The sequence below is a fragment of the Stegodyphus dumicola genome, chromosome 5 (genome assembly GCF_044657685.1).
Source record: "Stegodyphus dumicola isolate Sdum_Otavi_A_Nest chromosome 5, ASM4465768v1".
Taxonomy (NCBI): domain Eukaryota; kingdom Metazoa; phylum Arthropoda; class Arachnida; order Araneae; family Eresidae; genus Stegodyphus; species Stegodyphus dumicola.
The window spans coordinates 154,860,075-154,872,374 of record NC_140772.1 but is presented as its reverse complement, the minus strand read 5'-3'; the positions used below and the strand labels follow the sequence as shown (position 1 = coordinate 154,872,374).

Sequence of the window (12,300 nt, the reverse complement as noted above, 5' to 3'; positions counted from 1 at the left end):
GTTAATAGATTTTGTCCAATAGACACTTAACTGAAAAATCTAATTTCGTAGATTTTGAAAGAGTAAAATTTCTAGTCCAAGGAAAATTACGGTTGATTGAAAGAATAGAAATCCTCGCCTCATAGAACGAAAAGGCTGGCTCTGAATATTAATCAAATGATACATTTGAAAGTGAACTCACAGTTGTTTTGTCAAATAATGAAAAATCTTTGAAACCTCTATCATGTATCACATGCTTTCATAAGAAATGAGGAAACAGCGGTAAAACTCTAGCGTAATATAAGAAAGGACTTCCAAAAATGAATCTTGTAGTATGTTCGAAATAAAATTAAACAGCTAAAACATTTACAGCATTATTAATTTAAAATAAAGGGAAAACTTTTAAAAATAAATGATTAATATTCATGTTTACTCATAGGGAAACCATGAAAACACCAACTCAGCCAATCCATTCACCGTCATTTGAGCCCTTCATCGAAATAGCTGCGGTCAGCGATTTTTCATCTCCGCCATCCGTAGTTCTGTATGTTTAAAATTTTTATAATTTTATTTTATCAGTTATAACTGTGTAAATTATTATTTGTCACTTATCTTTTTTCTGCATTTCGTCTATGCTTAACATTCAATCCATAAATAGGCGAAACATAATCAGAGTATTTTAGAGCGATACAAACCCATACACACATGATAAAAGAATATAGTATTTTTATGTGATAAAAATATATATTGCTTGTATCGGTATAAAATGACTAAAATTTGAGTCCTATTTCCGCAGTAAAGTGTTTCCAGCATTTCTAGCATTCTAACCTAATTTTTAATGGATTACTTTTCCATCAGTTCTACTTAACCTTTCATTTTAAGTTAGTATGTATCAACGGTCAGATACGTTTCTTTTGATTTTTTTTATCGCTTCATCAATTATTTTATATCTTCACCGCGGGAATCGAATCAACTTGCTGACATTCCAAATTTTGAAACCTGCAATTTTAAAATTTTAAAAAGTTATCAAATAGTGGTGTATTGTTTTCCTCTTTCGCCAAACGACGTCGTTTTAAGCAAGCGGCAGCAGCATACATAAAAAGCATCTTGCCGGCAGGAGAGCTTATGCGGAAAAAGGTAAGAGTTTTAGTACTTTCAGAGGAAGAAGGCTGGGAGTGGGAAAGTTTCAGTTCAGAGTTTTGGTTTACAATTAATTTGATTGGACAAGAGGCATCTGCATTAAAACTTTACGTAAGATAGAAAAGTCTGGAACCTGTGAGAAGAGATGAATTTAGGGGCAGATTACCGAATTTAGAATGTTAATTTTGAAGTCGCCAATTATTTTTTGAAACAGCTGTCATATTTTGTTATATCTTATATACATAATCTGAATTCGTATCTGTTTCTTTTGAAATCCGAACATTCCACCTAGGCCAGATCAGCTTAAGTACTTTGTCGAAATTAAAATTAAGTTATTTTGACATGTAAGTCAAGTGTACAAGTAAATTTTTTATTGCTAACCACTTGAAATTATGCTTATACTATCATCTTATATTTTATTTTTGATTCTGTGTACCAATTTTTGTGAAAATATGGAAAGTACCATCGCAGTCGTGATGACCGGTGAAGGAGTTCATAGATCGACGACCGAGTGGGATGCAGGTTGCAAGGTACTGGCTGAATATCGGACCTTGAAAAAAAAAAAATAACTGGATAAGAAGCAATGCCTTATCACTCAGCCACCTGCTACTCGCACTTCAGAGAAGTTTAATAAATTGATAACAATTAGAAATAACCTAACGAACTCTGCTTGAGACGAGAGAAGTAATTACTGTTCACGTAGCATGGAGCAGCTACTGGCAAGAAAATAAGCAGTATATTGAAAGATTTCGCTTCAGTATACGTTTGCATTGATATCTGATCTTCAACCGTAAAAATTACTCAACGAGTGGTTTTTCTTTTAATTTCGTTCTATGCTATATGTGGTGCGTAAAGATGGACTTCAAATCCGCAACAGGACATTTTATTTATTTACTTTTATTATTTATTCATTTAATGATGGAGTTTCTTTATTGTCGTCTGCTCACTCGTGTTTCTCTGTTCACGCGCAACGGTTTTCACGGTTCAGAAATAATCAGTTCTCTTTGAAATCGTTTTTACTCAAGAGATTATAAATGAAAAGGGACGTATAAAAATTAACGTTTGTGATAATACTTCAAACAAAGAGTTTGTGCAACAAGATTTAATTTGAAAAGAAGTCTTCAGATCTAAGTATATTGCTGAATTAAACTATATTATGATAAAGATGAATGAATTGTGAAATTTCTGGAAAGTCTATTTTTTGCAACTTTCCTTAACCAGCTGAACCTTATTTTTAACTATTAACTTTACAATGATGTTCAATATGATGCTCATAGTATAATAAACAAGAATTCATAAAGGCAAAACATAATAATTGAAATATACAAAAGGAATTTTTACTTTCATGAATGCAATTAAAGTATTGACCTGTAATGCGTTTTAAGAAAAGAACGTTCAGCTAACTGTGCACATCAACGGCCGAGCGGTAAAGTCAATGAATGCTGGTATTTTCGACCTGGGTTCGATTCCACGCGAACTGGCTGGCTGCATGGGTATTTCCTTGCTTTCCCCATGCGTAACGTCCTTTAGGCAGATAGTTCTCAAATGCTTTGCTATATAACTGAATAAACCAAAATATTCAGCTAATACTTCCTTTAGACTCACGCACACTCTCCTGTCCTAATAAGGGGCAGATTAGATAAGCAGTTTATAGTTGATATCCATAATGATACTTGTAATCGAATTCTGGTTTCTTTTAAAATAAGTGTCTTAGGAAATTCATTAAGTTCCTAGAGATACCTTGAAAAATGTTAATTGACTTCAAATTAAGGCTATTCTTCCTTCCTCCGACATGTTCTTGTAAAAATTTATTTGTTATTCATTTAGCACTTTAAATGTCTCAAGTTCGATTTTCGGAAAGACACGACCAGGTTTCGACGAATTTTAATTTCATAACTTCTCTAATCTAAACATGAATATTTCAGCAATAACACATAACGAATTTAAACTAAACAAATAGTCTTTCACAAAGTCCTTACTCTTTTAAATAGGATTTTTCGAGTGCTTTCCAATAATTAATAAAGGATTAAACTAGTTTATAGTTATAAAGCTAACTCATAGTTCTAAAATGGGACAAAAATTACTTATTTACAGTGTAAAGTGTCACTAATGTTTTCAGAAATAATGATATTAGTTGTAAGTTTACCTACGCTTAAATTCAACTAGAACAGCAGTGAGTCCGACTTCGGTAATTCTCAGTTTATAAAGTAGCAGTAATTCCATCCGAAGCTCCATATATATTGTACTACTGTGCTTTGTTGTGTAACTGATTCGCAGTATTACCAGAAAATAATCCTTTTCATTAATTTGACTTAATTCACAATATGTTTATTTACTTCTTTACATATAATTCAGTTTTTTATTGTTTATTATTTTTTATTAATTAGTATTTTTATTTATTTATTTTTATTCATATAAGAAATGTTCTTACACGGGATTCCTGTATTTATAATTACTTTGAATTCCTGCATTCTGATTATAAACCCCGAGCTTATCGCGTATCTATAATTGTTTTATACAGACTGTGTCGTTTCCAATCAATGCGAGATTTCTGACTCAACCAAATGTGAGGTTCTTTATGATATAGTCGGATGCTGGAGTAGTAATAGCATTTTCGGGAGTATACGAGTATATGTATTCGCTTCATCCATTGTTTCACTATTAAAAGCAAATAGCAAGAATAAATCCTCATTTTGGCATCTATTTCCAAAAGATTCAGATCCCTTGGGAAAAAAAAAAAAAAAAAAAAAAGGGGGGGGGGGAATGCTTTACAATATCAAGAATGAAATTCATTTTTTGGCTTTCATTTCCTAACCTATCGAAAAACAGTTCTTGTACGATAAATAGAAAGATTTCAGTTACAATAACATACCGAATAACGATTATTGGGGGGGGGGGGTTTAAAGCAAAAAGCAGCAGCATAAAATTTGTACATTTACAAGACTAGTTTCAAAGGTTTAAATACAGAAGAACCACGGTAATGTGGTTAGCTGCAGAAGCGCAAATGTTGAAAGACGTTAGGTTATTTAATTACGGCAAAGCCTCGAGGCTATCAGCCTAAGGGAAGGGATGCCTTCGTGGAGGACTTTCTAAGGGAAACTGGCTCGTATATATGTTGCGGTGAAACACCGAAATCTGGAGAATGTCGACTTTCACCGGTGAATGTCAACATTCACATAGTCGCTTGGTGTATGTCCGAAATATTTTCCAAATACTCTTATTTCTGATTTACACCGGTAAATGTCGACATTCACCATGTACTAATGGTGAATGTTGAACATATAAGAATATTATAATATTTTCTTCTCCGTAATTCAGTCGCGAAAAAACGCACTTGAAACTTAAAATAAGAACTTAAGAATATAAGAACTTAAAACACACAGTACATTCAAAATGAGAAAGAAAAATAATAGAAGTTAAAAACTTACTAAATTATGTGATTCAAATCTTATTTATTACTGCAACAACTCAAACTGTTATGACACTTTGAATTGCACAAGAGGCCCTTGCTTTTACAACTGTATTTATTTGTGGAACAGTTTTTTTTTGCAATGACAGCGTGTAAATATACTCCTCTCTTTTCGACCTACACCAAAGCATATCTGTGATTGTCGACATACACCGGTGAGAGTCCGAATGTACAAGAATGTAATGCAATATTCGATCTTTCACCGACGTATTCTCCGGTGAAAGTCTTACGGACGTATTCTCCGGTGAAAGTCGACATTCTCCAGTTTCGGTCTTTGACGGTAACATATACGTTACACATGGGGAAAACCACAAAAAAACCCATGCAGCCAGCCCGTTCGCGGGATTCGAACCTCGGACCGAACTATCAGCGTTCAGCGACTTTACCGCTCGGCCGCTGGTGCACTGTAAAAAAAAAGTTCGCTCTTTACAGGCAAAAGTTTTGTAAAGTTACAGAAATCAAAAAGTTACACAAGAATTTCCTGTAATGGTAACAGGTTGAAAGCAAACTGTGGCTGGTACAGCTAATTTGCCTGTAACATTACAGATAATGTTTCAATAGCCGCGCGGAAGAATCACGTGACTGACTGGAGAAAAGTGTTTGAAAGTTAGTTGCAGAAAAAAACATGGCTGAATGCATGTTGGTTGTATAGCGCAGGTAAGTAAGAAAATGTTTACAATTACGTTTGAAATATTTTTTGTTCATTTTATGCAGATTATTCTCATGCACTTTGCAGTGTTATATGTAGTGAGTAAGTATTTAAACGTTTAAGCTTTGCGATTAATTAATATCAGTGTTCGTAATGAGTTGAAAGAGTACAGAATATTTATTCCAAATGCAGATCTAATAGTAGTATTTTGTCATTGCGCATCCGATAAATTACGCCTTAAATTGCCCATATTATTATTTATAACTAATTATTCCAAAATTTAATCACTGTTGTGGTATTTAATTGAAACGGTAATGTGGTTGTTGAAAACAAAATTAATCATGTTAGCATTCGTTTGCAATCGTCTGACCAAAGAAAGTTTGACATCTTTTTCCCGGCAGGCCTTGCGAGAAAAGTTTATGTAAACATTTAGAATTCTGAATGTAATGTATATATTTTTTTTGCTTACTAGGTTTAGTTTATTCTTTTTCTAGGATTACCTAATTAATTATACTCGGTTTATAATTCAGTCTAATATGTTTATATACGAGTGTGTTATGAAGTAAAATTACAAAAACTTGAACAATGCGGTCGAGAATCTCGTTTATTCTTTAGTGTAATAATATTATTTTTATAATAATATTATTTTTTCAATGGTATTAGTTTCTTACGAATATGTTATAATTCCAAAATGAAGTAATTATATTGATTAAAAATATGTCGCATCATACTTTTCGTAATGCTTTGGTTTACTAACTAGATGCAACTTAATTATTCCATATATTTTAATATACCAATATCAACAGGGAAAAGATGGAAATGACCTAAAATATTTTTCTAAATATTCGTTAAACTAGTTATAAAAGAAAACTAAAATTTTGTACATTATTTCCAAAAATATTCCATTAATATTTTATAAGTTACAAAATTTATTATATTGTATATATAACTACCATTGCATACTTACAAGTTTTTAAACATTTAATGTAGAATTTATGTTGATTTTATTTTGCCCAATTTTAATACAGTTTTGAAGTATTATAGTCTTGTTACTAGGATATTATGAATCTGCTAATACAAGTTTAATATATTTCTTGACAAATGTTTCTCTTATTCATGTAATATAATATATAAGTCATAAAATAAGTTTTTTTTAAATAAATTATGATTGTGTATTGGAATTTAACACAATTCTGTATCTATATGTTAGTATTAAAAATAAAATAATAATAAATTTTTAATGAAGCATTGATTTTAGGATTAACAACTGTAAATATATATATATACTCACACATGAATAAATGGCAATGCTAGTTACTTTTCCTTACAAAGCCGTCCATGAATATATACTTCCCTTTAGACTGATAGCCTTTGCATGCTTTGCCATATTCTATCAATCCAAATGATGCAAATATGCAGAAAATTTTACTTTCTTTGAAAGTTAATGCAGGAAATAAAATTCAGTGCATTTGTAAACTACATTAGTTCTCTTATAGCTTGGTATTTAATTGTCCAATGATTTACTAGTCCAAACTAATGCAGAATTCAGATATTGTTCAAATAAAAGAAAATTAATAAGGTCTGATTGTTAGACGTATATATGAAGATTTATTTTTTTTTAAATATTATTTTAAGTCAACTAAATTAATTTCAAATTTAAGTAAGTATTCATGCCTTTCAGTAGCATTATTTTTGGAAATCTTAAATTAAATAACTGAATGCAATATTTCTTGTTAATAAAAGAAAAGCAATGTTATGAAAGACTAGCGAAGTGGATTTGCAAGTTCTAATTACGAAAGGTCCCATGCTCTAAGAGGTCATTTTTAAAAATACTTAATTAAAAAAAAGTATTTAACATAAAACTTCCAGCTTCACACATGTGCAATATTGATTCTATATATTTTATCTCATTTTATTGATTAATTTCATAGCATTTCGTGTGACACTAGTAGAAATTATTTATTAAATTTTATGCAGTTTCTAATCTACGCTTTGATTTTGTTATTAATTACGTTAGGTTACATAAGATTTAAAATTATGTAAGGTACAAAAACCTTCTGCATCTATTAATATATGCTGAAGTGAATGAAATTATGCCAGTGAAATTTTTTAAAATCAAAAACAAATTTCTGTGGAAAATTAAAGTTATAAATTCTAAATGCAAACAAAGGAGTGAATTTGAAAGTTATCAAATAAGCCAAAGTGTTGGTAATTTTTGCAGTTTTGCAGAAGAATTTTTATACTGTGCAGAATGGGAATATGATGTTTGGTTTTGTTAGTACAGTCAAAAGTCGTTAATCCGGATTCGTCGGGACTTCGGCGATTCCGGATTATCAATTTTCCCGGATTACAGATCATCAGTTTAAATCTGGTAAGATGGCATGCAGAAATTTTAAAATTAAAAATATGAAACCGTAATTTATGAAATAAAGAACAATTATGATCTAAAGGGTATCAAAATTTAAAAAAAGAAAAAAAAAAAAAAAAAAGCTTAATATTTATTTGTTTACTTTATTAAACATTTCTTTCAATGTAAGTTGTTTAAGTTGCTTCGTTTTATGTGATAATACTTTCTCTTTAATTCTATAAACAGCCATAATTTCTGCTTCAGTTACAAAGTTCCGCTGTTGAAGTCCTATAATTGCTGTGTCGAGAATACCGACTAATTTGTCAATCGAAATTTTTTCGTTTTCAATAACCTCTGTATCACTTTCTTCACTATCGGAAGCGAATTATATTGACGAGGAATTTGATTTAAATCATAAACAAGACGGAGTACATCGAGATGAAATACTAAGTAAGGAATTATAAGCCAAATAAAATAAAAACATCTGCCCTGAAGATAAGGATTGCTGACAGATGAACATCCAATACATTGCGCGCCGCGGCGTTCCTCCCCCCCCCCGCCGCCGCACAGTAGCGCGAAATTGATAAACAGCAGATTTCTGAATGGTTAGATAAACAAAGGATTATGCCTTTATCCATTATTTTGCAGCAATTCCACTTTTTGTTTAATGGACTTCGAAACATACTTTCGCTTTGTAGATCCTTTACATATTAGTAAATATATATCGGAAATTCTATTTGACATAATTGAAAGTTCAAGCTTACTTTTATAAAATTGCTCTAACAGTCTTCAAAAAATAATAAGCCGGATCTAATTCGAAGATTAAGGAACAACGCAATCTGTAACATTAATTGAATTAGATAATTTTAGCTTAGCTTATACCGTCCGTTATACATTAAACGCACATGTGTAAACGTATTATGCGCATGCGTACACGCATATTCGCAGCCGTAAAGGTCTTACGCGCATGCCTCAACGCGACACATGCGCAGAAAGTTTGTAGCTTTGAGGTCCGGATTATAGATCAAACTGAAGTATTGCAACTTAAACACGTAATTTAGCTTAAAATTTATTTGAACTTAATTTTCTAATTTATTTTGATCATGTATATTTCATGTGTCATAAGTCTTTAAAATGAACTTAATTCTCATCCTATTTATTAACACAAATTTTTGAAAGAAGAAAAAGTCACATTTGTTTTGCTTAGTTGCCCACGAAAATTTAAAAAAAAAATATTTGCATAATTATCCCCCTTTTAATGCATTTAGGAAATGAATATCCCAAGATTTTAAAATGGATTTATCGACATAATGATATATAGAGAGGAGTTATGTTTACTTGCAGACTTTTTTCCTCCTTTTTACTAATATTATAGTATGAAAATCAAGGGGGAAATTAAGCAATAATTTAATTTTGAAGGATGTGATTACAGTAAGACCATAACCAATCAAAAATATTCATAAATGAACTACTGGTAACTATCATAGTATTATTATATAAAAGAAACCTACATTCCAATAAGAATGTTTAGTAACATTAACGTTTCAGTATCTGATAATAATAATCTTCATTCCTACTTCCCTATACCTTGAATTTCATTCTTATTATTGCCCAATGCTATTCCCTAGACCTCAAAGCATTTAATGCATCTGGAACTGCAATTTGTGCCGTCTTCTACAGCATGTAATCACCACTCCGTTTGTACTACCACGAGCAATGATCTTCAGAATTACCGTATTGCGTTGCATATTCTATCCCACCCAGCTTTAGAACCAGATTTTGAATATTAAAAAAAATATTTGCATAATTTTCCCCCTTTTAATGCATTTAGAAAATGAATATCCCAAGATTTTAAAATGGATTTATCGACATACTGATTGTTTTCGTCATACTAACAAAGGCAAACTTTAGTACACTAAAGGCCCCGTTGAATCTTTCTCTTCTAACTGTTGAATATTATGTCAGCCTAATACAAAAAATGATCTATGATAGTGAAAGGAAATACCAACTGCCATTCACTGTGCAATTTTGCCATATCAGCTGCATATTCATCTTCTCTAATTATTTATGTATGATCTGAGGCTTAAGGAATTGCAAGAACAACAATGAGAATGAGAGAAATTCAAATTATAAAGAAATGAGATAACTTATTTGATGTTGCAATTATGTGTATTCTTATTGAAATAGAGGTTTCTTTTAAAGAAATAATATTGTGATAGTAGTAGTTTATACATGATTACTTTTCATTTGTTATATTCCTACTGTGACTGTGTCCTTTGGAAATTAAATTATTCGTTTAATTTTTCCCTCTCAATTTTCGGAAGATAAAATTAGTAAAAATAAGTGGGAATATAGCATCAAGAGCATTAGATATCCCCATTTTCTTGAAGCTGTTCACTATTATCGTTTCATAAATAATAGGCCATGCACCCAAAATCCACTAGCAAATCAGTTAGTAAGATGAAAATGACCACTATGCAGACGAAAAATTTAGGGTAACTTGTTTTGTGAGCGTCTTAAGAGAGACAAACATTACCTAAATCATTAAAACAATTTCAGAATCCTGTTGCTAAAAGAAAGCTTGGGGGAAAATGTTGTCCGAGTCCCAGTGATTCATTTGGAGCAATATGTAATATTGTTTTAGAAATTTAAGGTAATAAATATAATATTTTTCGAATGCTAAAACAGTTCGAGAAATTTATTCAAGTTCTGAATTCTGAATATAAGTATACTGTATATTATATTTAATAACTATGGTGGCTTCATTTATGAAAAATATTTGCATATTGGCTGTTTTTGTACAATGAACCTTCTCTAAGCTAGCTATGCGTGATTCCTAAAGATTTTGATCTTTAATGATATTGGGCATCTTAGAGAAGTTATGTTTACTAATTAGTTATTTTATGAGGAATGCTGGTTAAATTTAAAAAGTGATTGACTGAGGTAGCTTGTAGTAATGAGACGGTTCATTGTAATGCAATTTTTTAAAGTATTTAAGCTGTTCCTGATTACTTAAGATATTATAAAGAAATATGATTAAAAGTGTTTTATGAGCACATGTTTAAAACATCTATTAAAATAATTTTTATAAGCTTTTTAAGAGCATGATTATGATTTTAAAAGAAATGTTTTTTTCTTTATTTAGGAGACATAGTTTACAAAGAAGGGGAAAAACCATTCATTTTTTCCAAGCAGTCGAAACGAATTTTTATGAAATGTTATATTGTGTTATTTTTTAATTAATTCTTTTTTTAAGGTTTTATGTAAAGTTTATGAATTAAGTAATAAATTATTTTTACTTCTGTATTTTAATTAGCATATTATTTGCTTCATAATGTTTCACAATAAAATTATTAATTTAATAAACTTCATAATTAACATGCTGTAATATATATATAGAGAGAGAGCATAAAGTTTGTTTTCTGTTGTCACATGTATATTTCACAATTTTGTATGCAAATCTCGAAATTTATAATAACTAAGAATACTTTATCACTTTCTAAATGGTAACTACTAAGCTTAAAGTTTTATTACATATCACGTTTGTAAAAAATTATAGGTAAAATTAAAATGCATTAAATTTTAAGTTAAACTGAAGTATTAATTTTTGAAACCAATTTGTTAAAGGCATAATTGTATTAAGCATCAAGAATTTTAATGGAAGCAAGGCTTTTAAAATTAAGGTCAGTTGGTGAAGTTTTATGCTTATTCAAAAAGCATGATATTAGGTTTTTAATGAAAGACTTCTATCTGTTAATTCAAAGGAAATTATTTTAAGGTAGGGTAAAAACGTTATGCAGTTGCCATCTATTACTTCAAACAATAGCAGACTGTTGTCAAACACTGAGTGCAGATAAGAATAAAAAGGTTAGTTGGACGTTGTAATTCAAGCTTATGAACAAAATTTTGAATTCCTTGTAGTAACAAAATAAAGTTCATTGCTATGTTGAATTCTTTGATTTACTGAAAATGTTATTTTTTAGAAGGAGATAATATAATATTTTTGAAACATAAAGAACAGCTGTTCTGAGTTCTTCATAGAAATATTTCACAAAATGTCTTTTATTGTAATAATATGATCATATCAACATGCAACACGTTTACTCATATAAGTTAAATCTAAAGGAACATGTCTCTATTTTAACTAAAATTACTAAAAAGAAAGTTCTAGAACATATCTTAATAATTGACACTAAAACATGCAAATAAAGCATACTGTTTTTTTCTTTTTTCTTTTTTTTTTTTTTGCTATTTTACAGGCCAAATATAAATTTCAGATGACTTTCCATTATTTTATGTAAAGGATATACATGTAATTTAATGTAAGGAGTAGCATATCAATTTGAACTTAATTATCAAATTAAGCTCAAATCGATTATTAATCAAAATTATATATATACCTACATATATCATTGCTTTATATGCATTTCAATGTATTTTATTATAATAAGCATTATTTTAGACCAAAAATCTATTACTTTTATAGACATATCCTTTAGTATTTCATCTATGAAAAATATATTCTACACACATATAATTACTTAATGAGATATTAGAAGGAAATAATCTGAAACCTTTACAGATACAACCATTGGAATTTTACGTAAGAAAAGTATCTTCTACTCACATAATAACGTGCTGTAATAATACAAGCAAATAACCTGTAACGGTTACAGATATATCTGTTGAGATCTTACATGAGAAAAACATGTTCTT

At 30.0% G+C, this 12,300-nt stretch overlaps 1 protein-coding gene across 1 annotated transcript in view; it reads left to right on the top strand.

The window, feature by feature from the left end:
• The first annotated feature begins 504 nt into the window (after window positions 1-504).
• LOC118203459 (transketolase-like) overlaps window positions 505-12,300 on the top strand; it is a 97,861-nt gene continuing 86,065 nt past the window's right edge. The window contains exon 1 of the mRNA XM_085817278.1: window positions 505-523. The gene's annotated coding sequence lies outside the window, so the exon portion shown is untranslated. The remainder of the gene's footprint in view (window positions 524-12,300) is intronic.